Source organism: Spea bombifrons, chromosome 3 (genome assembly GCF_027358695.1).
Source record: "Spea bombifrons isolate aSpeBom1 chromosome 3, aSpeBom1.2.pri, whole genome shotgun sequence".
NCBI classification, from domain to species: domain Eukaryota; kingdom Metazoa; phylum Chordata; class Amphibia; order Anura; family Pelobatidae; genus Spea; species Spea bombifrons.
In genome coordinates, this window is record NC_071089.1 from 123,176,555 (window position 1) to 123,184,054 (window position 7,500).

A 7,500-nucleotide genomic window follows, 5' to 3' on the forward strand; every position below is an offset into this window, starting at 1 on the left:
CAGAAAGAATTATAAGCCCTGGGACAGGACAGAGAAGGTGAGAAGGTTCAAATAAGGGTTTAAAGCTTTGATGATGAGCAAGAAACACATGGCAAAAAGCTCTCCCCGGACTGTGAGAAAAGAAAAAGCCTACAACACCTGGTATTCCCAGGCGGTCTCCCATCCAGGTACTAACCAGGCCCAACCCTGCTTAGCTTCCGAGATCAGGCGCTTTCAGGGTGGTATGGCCGCAGGTGTGAAAGCTCTTTATTTTACTTTTCTTATTCTGTTGCTGCTGCTGCTGCTGCTGCTGCTGCTGCTGCTGCTGCTGCTGCTGCTGCTGCTGCTGCTGCTGCTGCTGCTGCTGCTGCTGCTGCTGCTGCTGCTGCTGCTGCTTGTCGTCAGACAGAAAGAATTATAAGCCCTGGGACAGGACAGAGAAGGTGAGAAGGTTCAAATAAGGGTTTAAAGCTTTGATGATGAGCAAGAAACACATGGCAAAAAGCTCTCCCCGGACTGTGAGAAAAAGTTAAAAGCCTACAACACCTGGTATTCCCAGGCGGTCTCCCATCCAGGTACTAAGCAGGCCCAACCCTGCTTAGCTTCCGAGATCAGACGAGATCGGGCGCTTTCAGGGTGGTATGGCAGCAGGTGTGAAAGTTTTTTATTTTACTTCTCTTATTCTGTTGCTGCTGCTGCTGCTGCTGCTGCTGCTACTGCTGCTGCTGCTACTGCTGCTGCTGCTGCTGCTGCTGCTGCTGCTTGTCGTCAGACAAAAAGAATTATAAGCCCTGGGACAGGACAGAGAAGGTGAGAAGGTTCAAATAAGGGTTTAAAGCTTTGATGATGAGCAAGAAACACATGGCAAAAAGCTCTCCCCGGACTGTGAGAAAAAATTAAAAGCCTACAACACCTGGTATTCCCAGGCGGTCTCCCATCCAGGTACTAACCAGGCCCAACCCTGCTTAGCTTCCGAGATCAGGCGCTTTCAGGGTGGTATGGCCGCAGGTGTGAAAGTTCTTTATTTTACTACTCTTATTCTGTTGCTGCTGCTGCTGCTGCTGCTGCTGCTGCTGCTGCTGCTGCTGCTGCTGCTGCTGCTGCTGCTGCTGCTGCTGCTGCTGCTGCTGCTGCTGCTGCTTGTCGTCAGACAAAAAGAATTATAAGCCCTGGGACAGGACAGAGAAGGTGAGAAGGTTCAAATAAGGGTTTAAAGCTTTGATGATGAGCAAGAAACACATGGCAAAAAGCTCTCCCCGGACTGTGAGAAAAAATTAAAAGCCTACAACACCTGGTATTGCCAGGCGGTCTCCCATCCAGGTACTAACCAGGCCCAACCCTGCTTAGCTTCCGAGATCAGACGAGATCGGGCGCTTTCAGGGTGGTATGGCCGCAGGTGTGAAAGTTCTTTATTTTACTTCTCTTATTCTGTTGCTGCTGCTGCTGCTGCTGCTGCTGCTGCTGCTGCTGCTGCTGCTGCTGCTGCTGCTGCTGCTGCTTGCTGCTGCTGCTGCTTGTCGTCAGACAGAAAGAATTATAAGCCCTGGGACAGGACAGAGAAGGTGAGAAGGTTCAAATAAGGGTTTAAAGCTTTGATGATGAGCAAGAAACACATGGCAAAAAGCTCTCCCCGGACTGTGAGAAAAGAAAAAGCCTACAACACCTGGTATTCCCAGGGGCAGTCTCCCATCCAGGTACTAACCAGGCCCAACCCAGCTTAGCTTCCGAGATCAGACGAGATCGGGCGCTTTCAGGGTGTTATGGCCGCAGGTGTGAAAGTTTTTTATTTTACTTCTCTTATTCTGCTGCTGCTGCTGCTGCTGCTGCTGCTGCTGCTGCTTGTCGTCAGACAGAAAGAATTATAAGCCCTGGGACAGGACAGAGAAGGTGAGAAGGTTCAAATAAGGGTTTAAAGCTTTGATGATGAGCAAGAAACACATGGCAAAAAGCTCTCCCCAGACTGTGAGAAAAGAAAAAGCCTACAACACCTGGTATTTCCAGGCGGTCTCCCATCCAGGTACTAACCAGGCCCAACCCTGCTTAGCTTCCGAGATCAGGCGCTTTCAGGGTGGTATGGCCGCAGGTGTGAAAGTTTTTTATTTTACTTCTCTTATTCTGCTGCTGCTGCTGCTGCTGCTGCTGCTGCTGCTGCTGCTGCTGCTGCTGCTGCTGCTGCTGCTGCTGCTGCTGCTGCTGCTGCTGCTGCTGCTGCTGCTGCTGCTGCTGCTGCTGCTGCTGCTGCTGCTGCTGCTGCTTGTCGTCAGACAGAAAGAATTATAAGCCCTGGGACAGGACAGAGAAGGTGAGAAGGTTCAAATAAGGGTTTAAAGCTTTGATGATGAGCAAGAAACACATGGCAAAAAGCTCTCCCCGGACTGTGAGAAAAGAAAAAGCCTACAACACCTGGTATTTCCAGGCGGTCTCCCATCCAGGTACTAACCAGGCCCAACCCTGCTTAGCTTCCGAGATCAGGCGCTTTCAGGGTGGTATGGCCGCAGGTGTGAAAGTTTTTTATTTTACTTCTCTTATTCTGTTGCTGCTGTTGCTGCTGCTGCTGCTGTTGCTGCTGCTGCTGCTGTTGCTGCTGCTGCTGCTGTTGCTGCTGCTGCTGCTGCTGCTGTTGCTGCTGCTGCTGCTGTTGCTGCTGCTGCTGCTGTTGCTGCTGCTGCTGCTGCTGCTGCTTGTCGTCAGACAGAAAGAATTATAAGCCCTGGGACAGGACAGAGAAGGTGAGAAGGTTCAAATAAGGGTTTAAAGCTTTGATGATGAGCAAGAAACACATGGCAAAAAGCTCTCCCCGGACTGTGAGAAAAGAAAAAGCCTACAACACCTGGTATTCCCAGGCGGTCTCCCATCCAGGTACTAACCAGGCCCAACCCAGCTTAGCTTCCGAGATCAGACGAGATCGGGCGCTTTCAGGGTGGTATGGCCGCAGGTGTGAAAGTTTTTTATTTTACTTCTCTTATTCTGTTGCTGCTGCTGTTGCTGCTGCTGCTGCTGCTGCTGCTGCTGCTGTTGCTGCTGCTGCTGCTGTTGCTGCTGCTGCTGCTGTTGCTGCTGCTGCTGTTGCTGCTGCTGCTGCTGCTGCTGCTGCTGCTGCTGCTTGTCGTCAGACAAAAAGAATTATAAGCCCTGGGACAGGACAGAGAAGGTGAGAAGGTTCAAATAAGGGTTTAAAGCTTTGATGATGAGCAAGAAACACATGGCAAAAAGCTCTCCCCGGACTGTGAGAAAAAATTAAAAGCCTACAACACCTGGTATTCCCAGGCGGTCTCCCATCCAGGTACTAACCAGGCCCAACCCTGCTTAGCTTCCGAGATCAGACGAGATCGGGCGCTTTCAGGGTGGTATGGCCGCAGGTGTGAAAGTTCTTTATTTTACTTCTCTTATTCTGTTGCTGCTGCTGCTGCTGCTGCTGCTGCTGCTGCTGCTGCTGCTTGTCGTCAGACAGAAAGAATTATAAGCCCTGGGACAGGACAGAGAAGGTGAGAAGGTTCAAATAAGGGTTTAAAGCTTTGATGATGAGCAAGAAACACATGGCAAAAAGCTCTCCCCGGACTGTGAGAAAAAATTAAAAGCCTACAACACCTGGTATTCCCAGGCGGTCTCCCATCCAGGTACTAGCCAGGCCCAACCCTGCTTAGCTTCCAAGATCAGGCGCTTTCAGGGTGGTATGGCCGCAGGTGTGAAAGTTCTTTATTTTACTTCTCTTATTCTGTTGCTGCTGCTGCTGCTGCTGCTGCTGCTGCTGCTGCTGCTGCTGCTGCTGCTGCTGCTGCTGCTGCTGCTGCTGCTTGTCGTCAGACAAAAAGAATTATAAGCCCTGGGACAGGACAGAGAAGGTGAGAAGGTTCAAATAAGGGTTTAAAGCTTTGATGATGAGCAAGAAACACATGGCAAAAAGCTCTCCCCGGACTGTGAGAAAAAATTAAAAGCCTACAACACCTGGTATTGCCAGGCGGTCTCCCATCCAGGTACTAACCAGGCCCAACCCTGCTTAGCTTCCGAGATCAGACGAGATCGGGCGCTTTCAGGGTGGTATGGCCGCAGGTGTGAAAGTTCTTTATTTTACTTCTCTTATTCTGTTGCTGCTGCTGCTGCTGCTGCTGCTGCTGCTGCTGCTGCTGCTGCTGCTGCTGCTGCTGCTGCTGCTGCTGCTTGTCGTCAGACAGAAAGAATTATAAGCCCTGGGACAGGACAGAGAAGGTGAGAAGGTTCAAATAAGGGTTTAAAGCTTTGATGATGAGCAAGAAACACATGGCAAAAAGCTCTCCCCAGACTGTGAGAAAAGAAAAAGCCTACAACACCTGGTATTTCCAGGCGGTCTCCCATCCAGGTACTAACCAGGCCCAACCCTGCTTAGCTTCCGAGATCAGGCGCTTTCAGGGTGGTATGGCCGCAGGTGTGAAAGTTTTTTATTTTACTTCTCTTATTCTGCTGCTGCTGCTGCTGCTGCTGCTGCTGCTGCTGCTGCTGCTGCTGCTGCTGCTGCTGCTGCTGCTGCTGCTGCTGCTGCTGCTGCTGCTGCTGCTGCTGCTGCTGCTGCTGCTGCTGCTGCTGCTGCTGCTGCTGCTGCTGCTTGTCGTCAGACAGAAAGAATTATAAGCCCTGGGACAGGACAGAGAAGGTGAGAATCAAATAAGGGTTTAAAGCTTTGATGATGAGCAAGAAACACATGGCAAAAAGCTCTCCCCGGACTGTGAGAAAAGAAAAAGCCTACAACACCTGGTATTTCCAGGCGGTCTCCCATCCAGGTACTAACCAGGCCCAACCCTGCTTAGCTTCCGAGATCAGGCGCTTTCAGGGTGGTATGGCCGCAGGTGTGAAAGTTTTTTATTTTACTTCTCTTATTCTGTTGCTGCTGTTGCTGCTGCTGCTGCTGTTGCTGCTGCTGCTGCTGTTGCTGCTGCTGCTGCTGTTGCTGCTGCTGCTGCTGCTGCTGTTGCTGCTGCTGCTGCTGTTGCTGCTGCTGCTGCTGTTGCTGCTGCTGCTGCTGCTGCTGCTTGTCGTCAGACAGAAAGAATTATAAGCCCTGGGACAGGACAGAGAAGGTGAGAAGGTTCAAATAAGGGTTTAAAGCTTTGATGATGAGCAAGAAACACATGGCAAAAAGCTCTCCCCGGACTGTGAGAAAAGAAAAAGCCTACAACACCTGGTATTCCCAGGCGGTCTCCCATCCAGGTACTAACCAGGCCCAACCCAGCTTAGCTTCCGAGATCAGACGAGATCGGGCGCTTTCAGGGTGGTATGGCCGCAGGTGTGAAAGTTTTTTATTTTACTTCTCTTATTCTGTTGCTGCTGCTGTTGCTGCTGCTGCTGCTGCTGCTGCTGCTGCTGTTGCTGCTGCTGCTGCTGTTGCTGCTGCTGCTGCTGTTGCTGCTGCTGCTGTTGCTGCTGCTGCTGCTGCTGCTGCTGCTGCTGCTGCTTGTCGTCAGACAAAAAGAATTATAAGCCCTGGGACAGGACAGAGAAGGTGAGAAGGTTCAAATAAGGGTTTAAAGCTTTGATGATGAGCAAGAAACACATGGCAAAAAGCTCTCCCCGGACTGTGAGAAAAAATTAAAAGCCTACAACACCTGGTATTCCCAGGCGGTCTCCCATCCAGGTACTAACCAGGCCCAACCCTGCTTAGCTTCCGAGATCAGACGAGATCGGGCGCTTTCAGGGTGGTATGGCCGCAGGTGTGAAAGTTCTTTATTTTACTTCTCTTATTCTGTTGCTGCTGCTGCTGCTGCTGCTGCTGCTGCTGCTGCTGCTGCTTGTCGTCAGACAGAAAGAATTATAAGCCCTGGGACAGGACAGAGAAGGTGAGAAGGTTCAAATAAGGGTTTAAAGCTTTGATGATGAGCAAGAAACACATGGCAAAAAGCTCTCCCCGGACTGTGAGAAAAAATTAAAAGCCTACAACACCTGGTATTCCCAGGCGGTCTCCCATCCAGGTACTAGCCAGGCCCAACCCTGCTTAGCTTCCAAGATCAGGCGCTTTCAGGGTGGTATGGCCGCAGGTGTGAAAGTTCTTTATTTTACTTCTCTTATTCTGTTGCTGCTGCTGCTGCTGCTGCTGCTGCTGCTGCTGCTGCTGCTGCTGCTGCTGCTGCTGCTGCTGCTGCTGCTGCTGCTGCTGCTGCTTGTCGTCAGACAAAAAGAATTATAAGCCCTGGGACAGGACAGAGAAGGTGAGAAGGTTCAAATAAGGGTTTAAAGCTTTGATGATGAGCAAGAAACACATGGCAAAAAGCTCTCCCCGGACTGTGAGAAAAAATTAAAAGCCTACAACACCTGGTATTGCCAGGCGGTCTCCCATCCAGGTACTAACCAGGCCCAACCCTGCTTAGCTTCCGAGATCAGACGAGATCGGGCGCTTTCAGGGTGGTATGGCCGCAGGTGTGAAAGTTCTTTATTTTACTTCTCTTATTCTGTTGCTGCTGCTGCTGCTGCTGCTGCTGCTGCTGCTGCTGCTGCTGCTGCTGCTGCTGCTGCTGCTGCTGCTTGTCGTCAGACAGAAAGAATTATAAGCCCTGGGACAGGACAGAGAAGGTGAGAAGGTTCAAATAAGGGTTTAAAGCTTTGATGATGAGCAAGAAACACATGGCAAAAAGCTCTCCCCGGACTGTGAGAAAAGAAAAAGCCTACAACACCTGGTATTCCCAGGCAGTCTCCCATCCAGGTACTAACCAGGCCCAACCCAGCTTAGCTTCCGAGATCAGACGAGATCGGGCGCTTTCAGGGTGTTATGGCCGCAGGTGTGAAAGTTTTTTATTTTACTTCTCTTATTCTGCTGCTGCTGCTGCTGCTGCTGCTGCTGCTGCTGCTTGTCGTCAGACAGAAAGAATTATAAGCCCTGGGACAGGACAGAGAAGGTGAGAAGGTTCAAATAAGGGTTTAAAGCTTTGATGATGAGCAAGAAACACATGGCAAAAAGCTCTCCCCAGACTGTGAGAAAAGAAAAAGCCTACAACACCTGGTATTTCCAGGCGGTCTCCCATCCAGGTACTAACCAGGCCCAACCCTGCTTAGCTTCCGAGATCAGGCGCTTTCAGGGTGGTATGGCCGCAGGTGTGAAAGTTTTTTATTTTACTTCTCTTATTCTGCTGCTGCTGCTGCTGCTGCTGCTGCTGCTGCTGCTGCTGCTGCTGCTGCTGCTGCTGCTGCTGCTGCTGCTGCTGCTGCTGCTGCTGCTGCTGCTGCTGCTGCTGCTGCTGCTGCTGCTGCTGCTGCTGCTGCTGCTGCTGCTGCTGCTGCTGCTGCTGCTTGTCGTCAGACAGAAAGAATTATAAGCCCTGGGACAGGACAGAGAAGGTGAGAAGGTTCAAATAAGGGTTTAAAGCTTTGATGATGAGCAAGAAACACATGGCAAAAAGCTCTCCCCGGACTGTGAGAAAAGAAAAAGCCTACAACACCTGGTATTTCCAGGCGGTCTCCCATCCAGGTACTAACCAGGCCCAACCCTGCTTAGCTTCCGAGATCAGGCGCTTTCAGGGTGGTATGGCCGCAGGTGTGAAAGTTTTTTATTTTACTTCT

General features: G+C 50.9%; 9 non-coding genes and 11 pseudogenes across 9 annotated transcripts; all 20 read right to left on the reverse strand.

Moving 5' to 3' along the window:
- Positions 1-126: 126 nt before the first annotated feature.
- On the reverse strand, positions 127-235 carry LOC128487176 (uncharacterized; annotated as a pseudogene).
- Positions 236-513: 278 nt separating this feature from the next.
- Positions 514-632, reverse strand: LOC128486315 (5S ribosomal RNA). The gene has a single exon (XR_008352619.1). It is a non-coding gene; the product is annotated as a 5S ribosomal RNA (ribosomal RNA).
- A 248-nt stretch (positions 633-880) lies between these two features.
- LOC128487178 (uncharacterized) lies at positions 881-989 on the reverse strand (annotated as a pseudogene).
- Positions 990-1,258: 269 nt separating this feature from the next.
- LOC128486174 (5S ribosomal RNA) lies at positions 1,259-1,377 on the reverse strand. The gene has a single exon (XR_008352486.1). It is a non-coding gene; the product is annotated as a 5S ribosomal RNA (ribosomal RNA).
- A 253-nt stretch (positions 1,378-1,630) lies between these two features.
- On the reverse strand, positions 1,631-1,751 carry LOC128487070 (uncharacterized; annotated as a pseudogene).
- Positions 1,752-1,955: 204 nt separating this feature from the next.
- On the reverse strand, positions 1,956-2,064 carry LOC128487562 (uncharacterized; annotated as a pseudogene).
- A 306-nt stretch (positions 2,065-2,370) lies between these two features.
- Positions 2,371-2,479, reverse strand: LOC128487563 (uncharacterized; annotated as a pseudogene).
- Positions 2,480-2,797: 318 nt separating this feature from the next.
- Positions 2,798-2,916, reverse strand: LOC128485123 (5S ribosomal RNA). Its single transcript, XR_008351474.1, has one exon. It is a non-coding gene; the product is annotated as a 5S ribosomal RNA (ribosomal RNA).
- A 305-nt stretch (positions 2,917-3,221) lies between these two features.
- On the reverse strand, positions 3,222-3,340 carry LOC128486710 (5S ribosomal RNA). The gene has a single exon (XR_008352994.1). It is a non-coding gene; the product is annotated as a 5S ribosomal RNA (ribosomal RNA).
- Positions 3,341-3,555: 215 nt separating this feature from the next.
- Positions 3,556-3,664, reverse strand: LOC128487597 (uncharacterized; annotated as a pseudogene).
- A 248-nt stretch (positions 3,665-3,912) lies between these two features.
- LOC128486175 (5S ribosomal RNA) lies at positions 3,913-4,031 on the reverse strand. The gene has a single exon (XR_008352487.1). It is a non-coding gene; the product is annotated as a 5S ribosomal RNA (ribosomal RNA).
- Positions 4,032-4,274: 243 nt separating this feature from the next.
- Positions 4,275-4,383, reverse strand: LOC128487564 (uncharacterized; annotated as a pseudogene).
- A 309-nt stretch (positions 4,384-4,692) lies between these two features.
- On the reverse strand, positions 4,693-4,801 carry LOC128487566 (uncharacterized; annotated as a pseudogene).
- A 318-nt stretch (positions 4,802-5,119) lies between these two features.
- On the reverse strand, positions 5,120-5,238 carry LOC128485124 (5S ribosomal RNA). Its single transcript, XR_008351475.1, has one exon. It is a non-coding gene; the product is annotated as a 5S ribosomal RNA (ribosomal RNA).
- A 305-nt stretch (positions 5,239-5,543) lies between these two features.
- On the reverse strand, positions 5,544-5,662 carry LOC128486721 (5S ribosomal RNA). Its single transcript, XR_008353005.1, has one exon. It is a non-coding gene; the product is annotated as a 5S ribosomal RNA (ribosomal RNA).
- A 215-nt stretch (positions 5,663-5,877) lies between these two features.
- On the reverse strand, positions 5,878-5,986 carry LOC128487598 (uncharacterized; annotated as a pseudogene).
- A 260-nt stretch (positions 5,987-6,246) lies between these two features.
- Positions 6,247-6,365, reverse strand: LOC128486176 (5S ribosomal RNA). Its single transcript, XR_008352488.1, has one exon. It is a non-coding gene; the product is annotated as a 5S ribosomal RNA (ribosomal RNA).
- Positions 6,366-6,605: 240 nt separating this feature from the next.
- Positions 6,606-6,724, reverse strand: LOC128486791 (5S ribosomal RNA). Its single transcript, XR_008353070.1, has one exon. It is a non-coding gene; the product is annotated as a 5S ribosomal RNA (ribosomal RNA).
- Positions 6,725-6,928: 204 nt separating this feature from the next.
- LOC128487567 (uncharacterized) lies at positions 6,929-7,037 on the reverse strand (annotated as a pseudogene).
- A 330-nt stretch (positions 7,038-7,367) lies between these two features.
- Positions 7,368-7,476, reverse strand: LOC128487568 (uncharacterized; annotated as a pseudogene).
- Positions 7,477-7,500: the final 24 nt, after the last annotated feature.